General features: G+C 41.4%; 1 protein-coding gene across 3 annotated transcripts in view; it reads left to right on the forward strand.

The window, feature by feature from the left end:
- Positions 1 to 15,611, forward strand: part of NCAM2 (neural cell adhesion molecule 2) — a 569,780-nt gene that overhangs the window by 412,550 nt on the left and 141,619 nt on the right. The gene's annotated exons all lie outside the window — the stretch shown is intronic.

Here is a 15,611-nt window from a genome sequence, read left to right on the forward strand (position 1 = left end):
GGGCATTAGATTAAAGTCACAAACTGTGTGGCAGAGTCAGATAAACTCTGAGGTGTTAATGTAGATGAAATATTAAATGCTCTTCTCCATCTATTTGATTTTATGGAAATATGAAAATAAGATTATATAGTTTTACATTGGCAGAGTTTGACATTTGTGTTCAGTTTTGTAGAGCACACAAGGTCCAGGGAATGAACTATTTCTGTTAAATAATTGGATATTTTTGTGGTATTCTTTTTTCTTTCTGTGTTTCAGTGGCGGGACCCCTATAGAGCAGCGATTATACACCAAGCTAGCAGATCTCAGAATGTTAGAGACCAGTTTTTTAGTTTGTGTTTATCAGCATAGCTCCACCACTGAAGTTCATAGAGCAATACTCTCACCTTAGAACTCCTGAAGATCTGGCCATTTATTTTCCAGCATAAATATTTTCCATAGTACGATTAGGATGTAAATACAATATGTTTGGCTTTTTGCTTGCTCTTGTGTGTTTTGTAAGGAGTTATTTCTATACACTTTTTCTGTGCTCTCAATTGTTTCAGTTGTGACAAAAAATGTGAAAAGAAAAGAAAAAAGTTTGAGATATAAGGTGTACTCTTTATAACACTGATGATTATGTTAATATGGCAGCCTTGCTATAATATGAACACCAGCCTTAGTGCCTTACAGTGACTTGACTTTTTAATTTTTGTGAGACATTGAATAGCAGAGTGGTTGCTTTATTTTTAGCACTTCAAGACTTGCAAAAACAAATTGTGGTGTTTACAAAGAGAGTTATTATGTAGAGATTGTCAACAGCTTTGAATTTTTACCCATTACTTAAAAAAAAAAAAAAAAAAAAGAGATCATCTGACAGTATTTACTTTTTATTCTGTGGTATGTCTCTCCTTGTAACAATCAGAGCAGCTGCACTTCCAGAAGTACCTGAATTTATGTATCACAAAACAAGTAGATTTCCATCTGGCCTCAAATGAACCTGCTGTACCCAGAAACAAATAAACAGTATGATGTATGCACAAGTGGCATAATGTAAAATACACTCAGTTCCCTTTACTAATAATCTTTTTTTGTGGTTAGAAGCTGCATTATGACTTTACCCGTCTTCTGACCCTACATTGATTTACCTTTGCTGAACACCTTGGGCTCAAATTACTATCAGTACAAATCATTCTTGACTGTCCTACATATTCAACATCCCAACAAAACAGAATTCCCACAGTTTAGAGGGAATCCCACAAATTAAATAATTTACCTTAATTTCATAGTAGGAAAATAGACAGGATCAGGTAGTGGAATCTTTACTCAGATAGGTGAGCAGTTACTCAAATGCCTCCATTTATTTCAGTGGGATTTTGCGTGAGCATGTTTACACAGTTGGGCCCCAGAACATATATTTAGCAGCTCATCTGAATGTCTTTATTTAATGATCCAAGTTAATGTTAGCTACTTCTCATGATAATAGATTTATGTCAGAAATCTAATTAGAACAAAAGACATTGTATACCACTAAAAATGGAAAGAGTTGTTTGATATATCAGCTTCCTAGAACTTTTCTTTTTCAATAACAAGCTTTCTAGAGAGCTCAAAAATACAGGGGAGAAATAACACTGAGACCAAATTTCTGAAATGCTATAGAAAAGCAGTGAGCTTCAATCTTCAAAATGGCAGCAATAAGGGGTCAGCCCTGAGAAATGACCACAGAGTCTGTAGCAGCAAAGAAAAACAGCCAGTCTCCTCAGCTCCCCAGTCATTTTGGGTGAAGTAATGAATCTTATCAGTTATTCAGTGCTGAAGGCATGTCTCTTCATGGTACCTCCTAATTGAACACAAATTGGCTCCAAAGGAAGATGCAACATTCAGTGTCCAGCTCAACACTCATGTGCTGAACATTCCTCTACTATAATGAAAAACAGACACTGTCCCTGTTGTTAAGTTCCTATTTCTTTCTGCCAGACAGCAAGATCCCATTATCCTCTTTTCAAAGTTTCTTCCCATTTATGTCAGCATCCTCCCCATGTCAGCAACATCAGTGCCTACAAAAATGGTCCATACCCTTCCATCTTACGCTAATGAAATGCAGTCTGTAGATGTTACTGAAAAATACTGTAATATTTTACTGAAGGAGAAGGAGAAAGTGAAAGTTAGTGTAAGGTAAGTGAGTCTTGTCAGAGGGTTCACTGACTTTCTATTGCTTAAAATCTTTACTTCAAGGCTATACTAAAAGTGTGGGTAAATTATATAATGGAGTCCTAAATTTTTTTGAGTTTCAGCCGTCCAACTGGTATCATCAAAGATACTGTGCCTTGCAGATCTTTAGGAATTATTATTTTTTAAATGTGGAAAGTATCATTTGACAATAACCAATTTATAGTTTCCCTTTTCACTATACAAAAGCAATCTGTTTCATACTCTCATAGTGCTTAGGGTCAGAAGGGACTTAAGCAGATCATCAGGTCTGACTCCCTGCCCCAGGCAGGAATGGGTGCCGGGGTCGTATCACCCCAGCCAAATATCTGTCCAGCCTCCTCTTGAAGACCCCAAGGTAGGAGAGAATACTACCTCACCTGGGAGTCCATTCCAGAGCCTGGCAGCCCTAACTGTAAAGTAACGTCTTCTGATGTCCAGTCTGAACCTTCTCTCTAACAATTTGTGGCTGTTATTCCTAGTAACCCTGGATGGTGCCCACGGGAACAGAGCCTCCCCTAATTCCCACTGGTCCCCCCTGGTGAGTTTGTAAACGGCCACCAGATCCCCTCTTAGCCTTCTCTTGTGGAGGCTGAATAGATTCACGCCCTTTAGCCTCTCTTCATAGGGAGAGGGCCCCGCTGCCCCTTAACCATGCAAGTGGCCCTCCTCTGGACCCTCCCAGTACTAGCCATATACCTCTTGAAGTGCAGCACCCAGAACTGGACACAGTACTCCAACTGCGGCCTGACCAATGCCACATAGAGGGGAAGCCTTACTGACTGCTTCCTCACATTGGTGGCTCATGTTCATCCTGGAATCAACAATGACTCCAAGATCCCTTTCTGCCACCATGTTGACAACAAGGGTGTTCCCCAGCCTATAGGTGTGTTTCTGGTTCCTTGTCCCTAGATGCAGTACCTTGCACTTGTCTGCGATGAATTCCATCCTATTCTCATCTGCCCGCCTCTGTAATTTGTCTAGATCTAGCTAGACTCTGTCCCTCCCCTCCATTGTGCCCACCTCACCCCACAACTTGGTGTCATCAGCGAATTTGGACAGCGTTCATTCCACACCCACATCCAGATCGCTAATAAAGATGTTGAACGGTACAGGCCCCAAGACCAAGCCCTGGGGGACTCCACTGCCCACATCCCTCCAGGTCAAAAATGACCCATCCACCACCACTCTTGGGGTGCGACCATCTAGCCAATTTGCCACCCAGCTGCCTGTAGGCATCAATGCCACAGTCACCTAGTTTTTTTTTAAAAGAATATGGTGGGAAACAATGTCAAAGGCCTTCTTAAAGTCCAGGAAGATGACATCCACCCCGACACCTTCGTCCAGGTACTTTGTGACCTGATCATAAAAAGAAACCAGGTTAGTCAGGCAGGCCCTGCCCTCAGTGAACCCATGTTGGTTGCCCCTGAGCATTACCTCCCCTGCTGGGCCCTTGCAGATGTGCTCTTTGTTAATTTTCTCAAAGGTCTTCCCAAGGACAGAGGTAATACTGGCTGGCCTATAATTGCCAAGGTCCTCCTTTCTCCCCTTCTTCTAAATGCTGACCACATTGGCCCTTTTCCAGCCCTCTGGTACCTGGCCAGTGCCCCACGAGCACTCATAGAGCCATGCCCGGGGCCCCACTATGACCCCTGCCAATTCCCTCAGCACCTTCAGGTGAAGAGCATCTGGACCTGCTGATTTAAATACATCCAGCCCCTCCAAAAGTTCCCTAACTAGGCCGTCCCTGACCTTAGGCATGTTAGTGCCTCCCCTGGGCCCATCTGCAATTCTAGTGGGGGAGATGTCCCCATCCCTGTTCAGGAATATGGGGGCAAAGAATTTGTTAAAGAGGTCAGCTGTTGTGTTTGCCACTACCACCAGATTGCCACGCCTGTCCTGTAGGGGCCCCATGTTATCCGGTGCCACCTTCTTACTTCCTATGTATTTGAAGAAGGACTTTTTATTATCCTTAATTCTGGTTGCTAGGCCTAGCTCCTTCTCTGCCTTGGCCTTCCTAACAGCCTCCCTGCAGTCCTGAGCAATGGAGGTGTAATTCTCCTTGGTGATGGCCCCTTGCTTCCACTGTTTCCTCAGTGTTTTCTACAGTAGTGTACTGTACATTACTCCAAAAGAAATACCTTACTCCAGCACCAACATCTCCTTTTTAGACACGATGATCAGTATCCAAAATTATAAAATACAGACCACATTATACAAGAAACCCACAGACCAACATACATATCTGCACAGAACCAGCAATCACCCTAAACACACCAAAAAAGCTGTGATATACAGCCAAGCCCTCAGATACCACCGCATTTATGCTGAAGAGAACACCCGGGATTGCCACCTCACCAATCTTAAAAAGGCTTTCACCCAACAAGGACACTCCTCCAGAGAGGTAGATCGCACATTTGAAAGAACCACCCGGATACCACGTGAAGAACTGCTGCAGTACAGCATATGACATATCACCCCTCCCTTGAACCTGTACGAAAAATCCTCAAACAACTGCAACCCATACTAGAAAGAAACCCTATTCTTGAAAAGATCTTCCCAGAGCCACCCATCCTAGCCTTCAAACAAGCACTGAACCTCGCCAACCTCATCACCAGAAGCAAACTTCCTCAAGCCCAGAACACACCAAAAGGATCCAGACCGTGCCAGGACAAGAGATGCAAAACCTGCCCCCACATCTCCACCACCCCCACTATTACTACACCCCACAACAGAGCCATCAGCATCCCAGGATCTTACAGCTGCACCTCCAGGAATGTGATATACCTCATCCAATGCACCAAATGCCCTGATGGAAGATATGTAGGAGAGACCAAACAACAACTGCACACCAGAATGAACGCACACCGGAAATCCATCAAAGACAGAAACACCCAATTACCGGTGGGGGCACATTTCTCACATAATCATTTTAAAAATAAACAATATAGGTAGGGTGACTATACGTCCCAATTTAACTGGGACAGTCCAGGATTTTGGATGCTGGTCCTGGCCAGCTGATGAGAATTAAAATGAGCATCCTGGAAATGCAGAGGCATGGGGTACAGTGCAGCAGGGAGGCAAAGCAGCATAAAGCAGCATGCTGTGCCAGACGGGTGAGTAGGCAGGCACCGCCACTGCCTGGTGTGTGCCTCCCCACCCTGCCTTTGCCTCCAGCAGCGTCACTGTTTTGGGAAAGTGGTGGTGGAGAGTGTTCTGTATTTCCTATTTTTTCATATGGTTATCCTAAATATAGGGTACCATCCTGCAATCCTTCCTGAAAATTGTAAGTGTTTTATGCACACAACATTGAGCCTGAGGAGAATAAATATTTGTTTTTCTGTAATTTGTTCTATTTAGATTAAAAACAGAAAAACAAAAAAATTAAAATTACACCTGTAGGAAGACAATACTGGTTATAATAGGTGGTAAATAGCCATTATTTTGTGTTTTTCTTTTGATTTATGAGCCACATTTTATAAATATTAGAGGCATTATCTTGTATAAGCTACCTAGTGGATGTGGACCTTACTTTCTTGAATAGTCTGAGTAAATTCCATCAGTCTTCACAATATCAAGTGCCAGACCAAGCTCTTAGTCACTTCTGTTTGATTCAACAGTCTTACCAGACCTGCCTTTGTCTCTAGTAGACTAAGGCCACAAACCAGCATTCATTTCTAGTGGTGGAAATGTCTGGGAAGCTACCCATGCCTTTCCCAGACCAGGATCTTGGGAATAGGTGGGGAGCATCCCTCTCTTTGCAGAGGGAGCAATATAGGAAAGGCCCCAGTACATTACCCAAGCCTGGCAAGGAGCAGTAGCATCTGTCCTCCATACCTTTCCCAGAGTCCTCAGGAGGAACCAAGCAGTGGGGAAGCATGCAGGTGCTCTTTCCTGATCTCAGATGCATTGTTTGATTCACGTGAGGCTTCCTGAGGGATCGGGAGTCGTACAGATGGCAGCTATCACAACCACTTCCCCATCCCTGTGGAGCACAGAACATTTGCTTTTGAAACCCAGCTCCCTGAGCCCAGGAATGAAAAGGTGAATGAGACTAGGAAAACTACCTTTTCTCTCCTTCCCAACATTCAAGGTGGGAGAAAAAGAAAAATAGGAAACTATATTAAAAGAAGTCTTGTCTTTGTATTGATCTGTGATATTGTCCTTGTATAGAACAGTGATTCCTTGTATTATAACCACACTCAGAAACAGTTTCATTTGGTTCAAATTGGAAGACAGTGAAGCTATACCAGCATATACTACCTGAAATGGTCCAAACCATAGCTGACATGGGAGAGAAGCACAGAGGGCATGTGCCTCCCCCAAATTTCTCTGCCAATGGTGGAATGTGGGGCTGCAGCCCAGCTGGAGCCAGTGCCCAGCAGCAGTTGGGGTGGTGGCAATGGCATGGATTTGTGCCCCCCAACTGTCCAACACTTACGCATTGTCTACTGTCTAAACTCCCAAAGCAGTATCACTAAAAAGCCAGAGATGCTGTGCGTGGATTATTGTAAGCTTCTCTGAGTGCTTCTACACAAGACTTTAACTGTGCAGTAGCCTAATTCTACTGACCAGTAGCGTGCAGGGCAAAATCTATGCTAATATGCTACAGCTCAGTATTATTAGGCTACTGCGCAGTTAGTGTTACTAAAAGCTGTGTGCCAGCACTACGACATAGTAGCACCAATTACAGCACATTGATTTAATACTCTCTCCAAATTCATTTGCTGCTTCTTCAGCTCTAAATGCTGTGTTGGCTACAAGTAATTCTCCCACGTATGTAAGAAGTTGACATTGGCTCAGTTTTTACTAATTTTATGAAGAATTACCCTCAGTATCAGCTTTAAGATGTTAGCTAGAAGAGTTTATTACCATTCTGATTATGAATTTATTGTTTGTATGCATTGTGTATTTGTTATGTATTATGTTCTTACATGAAAGCCATATTGAAATGCTGTACAGTAAATTGAATCTAAGTAGAAGTATTTGCAAGGGAAATAGCATGCAAATGCTATATACTTATCAGTGATTTATTTCCTCCTTTTAATCCAGCTATATCGCATATGAAACTGATGTCAATTTTTCAAATGGATTAGCATCTTTTCGCTGTGGCAGCAAATTGTTTAACATGTTTTCAATCAATTCTGCACTAAACTCGATCCATACTTTTTTGCAAAAGAACTGTATCAAAGTTCTGTGCAAATCCAAGTACCTCAAGTTGTATTTCTTGGTATATAATATTTGGAGAATGATAAATTAGCTGATTTAGAAATGCTTTATTCAGCCAATTTATATATCGAAAGGCATCCATGAGGCCTGTAAATAATCTCTACGCTTTTCCACAAAGATACCGCAAAACTGGTTCAGTGAGAGTGATAGGAAAATGCAAGTTCTCATTGACAGTAAAAGGAGAGCCTTTAAAGCTTGGCGGAATTACATCAATTACAAGCAGCAGGAAAACACATTACCATATTACCACCAAGACCCAGAGGAAAATTCAAGAGTGAAAGAACAAGTGGTGGGATGACAAAGCGAAAGAGATTTAAGAGTTTTTCAACAGCTATGACATGCTTAGTTTCTTCAGCACAACCAAAGCTTATGGGTCAAACACATAAGAAGCCATCCCTCTGAGGTCCAAGGATAGAAAAAAAAACTCCTTAAAGATAGATCTGCCATCAATTCTTGGTAGCAGGAGCACTTTCAGGAGCTTCTGAACTGAGACTCTAATATCAAAGACCACGCCATAAAAGCCATTCCACAAAAACCCACTAAGGACTACCTTGCAGATCCATCTACTTAAGAAGTCTTGAAAGCTGTTAAGCAGATGAAGAACAACAAAATGTGGTCCTGGTAAAATACCAAATGAAATCTATAAGCAAGATGGAAAAATGTTATCTTACCAATTTCATGTCCCTATGAAAATCTAGAAATATGTTTCAGATTTCCCAGATTCCCTATGATTTGAGATATGCCAGAATTATTACCATATTTAAACAAGGAGATGGATTGGATTTTACCAGTTATCATGGTATTGCACTCCTATCTATAGCTTGGAAGAGCCTCACCCTCATTCTCCTCAGTAGACTCACTTTCTTCACTAAGAAAATCCTACCCAAATCCCAATGTGGTTTCACACAGGTAAGAGGTACCATACATATTTTTGCTAGACAACTGCAGAAGCATTTCAAGCAAGTCTGAGTTGTTTATATGGACCTCAATGACCTGACTAAAGCCTTTGATTCAATCAACAGAGAGGCACTATGGAAAATCGTAATGAGATTTGGATGTCTGCCAAAGTTTGTTGCCATTATTAGACTTCTTCTGAATGACATGACAGCAACCATCCTAAGCAATAGATCTGAAACAGACTCCTTCACTACCAAATCCAGAGGCAAGCAGGGATGTGTGATTACACCAACACTCATTTCCAGATATATTACAGCTAGTTCACATTTCACAGCTAACAGACTTCTATCTAGAGTCAGCATCCAATACAGCATGGATGGGAATCTCTTGATTATCAACTGGTTACATTTCAAATACAATATAACCAATACTTCTGTTACTGAGCTCCAGGTCATTCTTGACTGCTTCTGTGATGTGTATGAAATGCTTGGGCTCACTGTCAACTTCTCACAAACCAAGGCACTTTACCAACCCAACCCAAATCAACCAGCTGCTCCTCCATGCATTACATTTAGAGGACAATCCTTGGAGAATGTTGAACATTTCCCCTACCTGGGTAGGCAACTTTCCCAAAATGTAAACACAAGCAATGATCAACACTGGATAACATCTATTAGTGTTGCTTTTGGATGTCTCCAAAATTGTGTCTTCAATGATCATCATTGGGATGCAAGCCAAATCTACCAAGCTGTTTTCTCCTTTAATCTATCTCTGGAAAATCCTCCATAGATTCATAGATTCATAGATGTTAGGGTCGGAAGGGACCTCAATAGATCATCGAGTCCGACCCCCTGCATAAGCAGGAAAGAGTGCTGGGTCTAGATGACCCCAGCTAGATACTCATCTAACCTCCTCTTGAAGACCCCCAGGGTAGGGGACAGCACCACCTCCCTTGGGAGCCCGTTCCAGACCTTGGCCACTCTAACTGTGAAGAAGTTCTTCCTAATGTCCAATCTAAATCTGCTCTCTGCTAGCTTGTGGCCATTGTTTCTTGTAACCCCCGGGGGCGCCTTGGTGAATAAATACTCACCAATTCCCTTCTTTGCCCCCGTGATGAACTTATAGGCAGCCACAAGGTCGCCTCTCAACCTTCTCTTGCGGAGGCTGAAAAGGTCCAGTTTCTCTAGTCTCTCCTCGTAGGGCTTGGTCTGCAGGCCCTTGACCATACGAGTTGCCCTTCTCTGGACCCTCTCCAGGTTTTCCGCATCCTTCTTGAAGTGTGGTGCCCAGAATTGCACGCAGTACTCCAACTGCGGTCTGACCAGCGCCCGATAGAGGGGAAGTATCACCTCCTTGGACCTATTCGTCATGCATCTGCTGATGCACGATAAAGTGCCATTGGCTTTTCTGATGGCTTCGTCACACTGCCGGCTCATGTTCATCTTGGAGTCCACTAGGAGACTTAAGCACTGAACTCAGCCCAATGGTGCTGTGTTCTATGACAAAGCAAACTATGGAGGTGAGAGAAACATCTCATCTATGGAGATGTGAGAGAGAAAGGGAGAGCTGTGACCTAATGTAACCAGGATCTACTCCTTTCTTCTGGAACTATTTGCCACATCTGTAGTCAGACATGCAGATCTCAGATCAACCCCCTCGGTCATCTACAGACTGATTACTCCCCTGTCTACTAGAAAACTTGTCATCCTTATATCAAGATAATACTGACATTGATATTATATATTGCCAAAACAAAATACTTAAATGTGATCAAACTCAAACTTAATATTGTAAACCCAGTGTCTCCTAGTGTCACTAGTTACTGTGCTATTAATATAATTAACTATAAAAGTTGTGCAGGATCTGCATTGCAGTAGTTTCCACAGGTTCCAATCATATTAGGGATCCACTGTACTAAAACCTGTAAAAATACATGGTAAAAAACTGTCTTTGCTTCAAACAATTTACAGTCTTTAGTTCTTTCTGTACAGAAACTTTGCATGAATTTAACTACACAGAGCAGACTCGAACGAGCTTTAGTTAAAGCACCCCTGATCCATTTTGAAGTGTAAGGCACTGAATACACAAGACAGTGCAGGTGCTTTAATTGGAGCAGCTCCCAAGAACCACTTTAATTAAAGTGCCCCCATGTAAAGATGCTCTTACTGCGCAGCTAATTAGTCAGATGCATGGTAAATGCCTCATGTAGACACACCCTCAGAAGGATAAGCTTTAAGGCTGGGAGGGGCAGTTGAAACCCTAGAAACCCATGATGTATTCTCATATCTCATAATTCTAACAGTTGACTGCTGGTTTGTTCCTACTTTTACTATTCAGGTGGCTTTATTTTTGGTTTATTTAAGATTATCCTTTTAATTTTACTCCTTGTAGGTAAAATCCTGACATTATTCAGGTTCTTAGGCTTTTCTTTAATACAGCCAGGGTTTTCACCACTATCTAGCTGTAATTGTAAGTACTAATGTTGAAAGACAGAATACTTGATAATGTATATTATTATAATATGCCAAACATATTATTATTCAGTAGTATTATATAGTAGTTTCATAATGTAAATCACCCAAATACAGTATATATTATTTTACTGAATTAATTTCTGCTTAAGTTCTTCAGAAATCACTGACTTCTTTAGGTATTATTCTAAGGGAGTTTTGCTGGGGGGGGTTTGTTTGTTTTTTGGGGTTTGTTTTTTTTGGGTTTTTTTTTGTTTTTTTTTTGTTTTTTTGCTTTGCTTTGCTTTGCTTTGCTTTGCTTTCTAGCAGGGCAGACAATATTATTTTATTTCTGTTTACTGTAACTTGAAAAGTGCTTGTATGGCACAATGCCATTGTCTTTATTTTGGCTGCCATCCTTTAAAGATTAAATGTATTGATGACAGAAAAAAATCCTCTTTTCAACAAGGATTCTGTTTTTAATAATAGTTTACTTATTACAGGAGAACTGTGCCTGTTCACCCTAGTTATACAAGAGCTATTTAATCAGTATGTAAAGCTACAAGAACAGTTTGAGCATCTCATTCAGTTTCAGATTTGATCCTCCAAGATGCCCACAACTTCTTGAAAGAAAGTTAGGACTCTCAGTTCCCTCTGAAATCCCTATGACTTGGAGTTGTTGGATACCTCAAATAAGATGCTCAACTCCTGACAATATCAGACTGTTGTTATCTTCCCCTTTTCATTGCTTGAGCATTTGAACTGCTGTATAAACATCTTTAAGAATGCAGAACTGGATTAATTTTTGAATATTTTTCCTGCTATTTATAAGTAATTTTATATCACAACCACAGTTTATGATATAGAAGTCTACTAAAACATTGTTTTTCTCTTATGACAGGCTTAGGCTTGGCAAGCCAGGTGAGCTTGGCAGATTGTCTCAATAGCTTTCAGAGCCTGAGGTGAGCACAGACATTCCTAGACTTGCCCAAATCTAGTTTAGTCATAATATTATGTGAAATCTCAATATGCAGAGAAAAATACTTTAATTATTATATACACATACCTTTTTTCTTAAATTTTTACTATTTAAAAAATATTTCACAAAATTTAATGAAATCTCATATTGCAATGAGTAAGCTTAAATTTTTAAGATATGAGTAAAATTTTTTTTAAAACAAAAGAGGTTAATGTGAAAGTCATGATAGATAGACATTTTTTTCTTTTTAATTAATTCAGTGTTTAGCAACACAAAGCTGAATTGAATGCAGGGCAGTAAGACCAGGGTATAACTAGGCCATGGGTAGTCCAAAATATGGTTCAAGTGGAGCAGTAGTTTGGGCCAAAATTAAAGTTCAAATTTGAAGGTCAGGAGAAAAAGTTCCACACCAGTCAGGAAACTGAAGAATCTGATCAGAAGTCAGACCAGGCACTAGAGTAGGTAAGCAGTAATTAAGGTAGACACTTGAGACACAGGTAAGTCTTAGTACGGTTGCTTAAATCTGACAAAAAATTTAGAATACTGGTAGGTTCTCATCAGCAATCTACTCAATCTTTTTTTATATCTGACCTTGAAATAGGGTAGGGTAGGGTTTTATGCAGGGTATAATCTAACCTAGTTACTTCCACTTTCCTCATGAAGATTGACAGGATTATGAAAATAACTGTTACATATCTGGAGTCTGCATGGCCCTGCTCCTATGCCATACCTATGCCTTGCTCCCTGGAGTGGCAATAGGTATTAAAGTCCAAATGAATTAGTCGGTTCACCCTTCTAGGAATTATTGTTCTTGGCTGTAGAATGGTAACATATACATTGTATACATATATAGTGTAAATTTATTCAAGTAATGAGAGGTTGCCTGTCTAAACTTTGGTTTAAAAAATATGGATTTAAAAAATATCTGAAATTTACATTTACATTTTCCATTATGTGTAAAATTGAAAGCAGGAATTGAAACACCTAAAGTAAAAAACTGAATTTATACTTATGGACAACAAGTGAATTCTCATGCTATCTTTTTCATTTTGTATCTAATGATAATAAGGGTACATGAGGGTTAATGAAATGAAGACAGGTAAGAAGAAAGTGTTCCTGGTGGTGGAGCTTCTTATAAATGACCTATGTTACAGAATCAAGCTGTGCTCAAAAATAAGATCAGACAGAGCCATGCTATAGATTCACATTTCATAGTTTACTAATTAGGGTTTTTGTTGCTAGTGCTTTGAAGCTTTTGCTTCTATAAATGCTTGGATTTTCACTATAAGCAAAATTCTTGTAACCTAAACTGCCTGCTCCCTTAGTGAAGAATATAGCAATGTAAATATATATACTCTGGAGGGTAGGGCTAGGTTCCAGAAAGACCTGGATAAATTGGAGAAATGTCCCACAATCGATCAAATAGGATTCATCAAGGACAAGTGCAAAGTCCTTCACTTGGGATGGAATAACCACATGTGCAAATACAGACTGGGAATGACTGACTAGGCTACAGTACTACAGAGAAGGACATGGACCCTAAGCTGAGTATGAGCCTACAGTGTATTCTTGTTGCAAAAAAAAGCCAACAATATACTGGGTTGTATTAACAGGAGTGTCACTTGCTCTCTATTTGGTACTGGTAATGCCTCACCTGGAGTGCCACATCCAGTTTTAGGCCCCTCACTTCAAAAAGGATGTGGACTATTTGGAAGAATATAGCAAAGAGCAACAAAATGATCAGAGGCCTGGGAGACAGATCCTGTGAATAAAAGCTGAAGGAGCCAGGGTTATTTAGTCTGGAGAAGAGAAGACTGTGGGGGATTTGATAATAGTCTTCAAATACCTTCAGGGTAATCATAGAAAGGATGGAGATGGGCTTTTCTCTGTGGCCGCATTGGACATGACTAGGAACGAGTTTTCAGCTGCAGCAGGAGAAATTTAGACTGGAATTTAGGAGGAACTTTCTAATTATGAAGATGGTCAAGCATTTGAAACATCCTCCCTAGGGAAATTGTGAAATCTCTATCCGTGGAAGTTTTCAAGAGCAGGTTAGACAGACATGTGGCTGGGATGATTTAATCTGGGAAGATCCTGCCTTGAGCAGGGAGTTGGACTAGGTGGCCTTCTGGTAGGGACCCATTAGGTCCCTACCAGCCCTACTTTTCTATGATCCTGTTCTATGGAGAGATATGTTTGTTTGTTTTTTGTATAGTTATTCCCCACCACTTCCAAATTTAAAGTAGTTCCATTAGAATTACCAAAGTAGGTCAGGGCCAACTAGATTTCAATTCTGAAACTTGCCATTCAAAGCTACAGCAGTATCAGGACAGCAACTGAACTTATTAGTGATGATGCAATAAACAAGCATAGTCTTTCTTCTAATGAGGTTTCTAACTGCTCAATACACAATAAAATAACTTTAATATACATCTATTTGCTAATGGGTGGGTTCTTACTGCCAAGGGGATAAAGTTTTTACTCAGACCTTAAGACAAAGACAAAAACTCCCAGTGAATTTTCAAGAAACACTGTATGAATGGCTTAAGTTTTTAAGTAAAAATTAAGTTTAACTGTAACTGAGGGTGAAGTTACATGTTATACTTGGACCTTACTAAATTTGTGGAATGTTAAGCAATGTGAACAGTTCCATGGTAAGAGTTAATACCATTTCTTGTGTGTATAGCTCTGACTTGCCACTAGAGGGCTGGCAAGCAGGAGCATGGCTAGAAGTCAGGACACCTGGGGCACATCCAAATGAGCACAGTCATGCAGTATGTGGTGCCACAGTCACATTTCCAGTGCCATGAACAACACAGTCCAGCATTCTTCATACTGCAAGAATGTGCTGCCCGAATATGTGCTGCTCCGATGTTTTTTTTCCCCATGGGTTTTTTTGACTGCTGGATATCCAGGAATCAAAAAAAAAACAGAGAAAAAAAAACCAAAACAGTGCATGCTTGGGCAGGACCACCATCGTTGCAGCCCTGGAAGGCCCCCAGGACACCAGGTAAGGCTTCTGGGGCCAGCACAGTGTTGGCTCCAGCCTCCCCTACTGCCCCTGGGGTGACTTGACATGTCAAAGCATGTGTAGTCTGGGCATTCCCCAGGGACAAGTAGCTGTGGTGCAGGTGCACTGCTGCTACCTGTCTCTGGGGAATCAAACGATATATGTCTCAAGGTGCCCCTGGGCTCTGTTCCTGCTCTGAGTGAGAAAGGCATGGGAGAGAAGGGTTTCAGTGTTGGAAGCATAGAACTGGGAGACACAGTGAATGAAGCTATAGGGAGTGGGGAAGCATGCCTCCCCACAGCTTCATGTTACCTCCATGCTAAACCCCAGAAAGCTACAGCACCCAAGGGAGAACTGGCAGCTTTGGGGGGAAATGGGACAAGCAGTTTAGGAAGATTTCAATTAACCTCAAGGAACTGAGGTAAATTGAAATTTTCCATGGCTTTTGCCTACCTCCAGGCAAAAGGTGTAACCCTCTCCAGGGAAGACTGGGGGCCTAAAATTGCACTGGGGGGCCTCAGGTGAGGTCAGCAGGGGGTGGTGGAGGGCCCCTCAAAGCACAGTACTCTTCCCCCCCCCCCACAAAACACCTCACCCCAGGACAGGTATGGGGGGGGGCCTGTGGAGGAAGGCCCCAACCTCCATACTTCTACCTGTCATGTGTGAAGTTCTGATCACTGCATGGCCCCTCCTGGCACTAGCAGAGCCCAGCCTGCTCCCAAGCAGTTCCTAGGCAGAAGAGTTTGGGAGGGTAGAAAATTTGTTCATGAAGCAGGAGGTGGGGAGCAGGGCTCAGAGTAGTGCACCCTGGACTGCAAGTTTCTCATTTTCTCTCCGTGGAGAAGACGGAAATTATCCTAAC

The sequence above is a fragment of the Alligator mississippiensis genome, chromosome 1 (genome assembly GCF_030867095.1).
Source record: "Alligator mississippiensis isolate rAllMis1 chromosome 1, rAllMis1, whole genome shotgun sequence".
NCBI classification, from domain to species: Eukaryota; Metazoa; Chordata; order Crocodylia; family Alligatoridae; genus Alligator; species Alligator mississippiensis.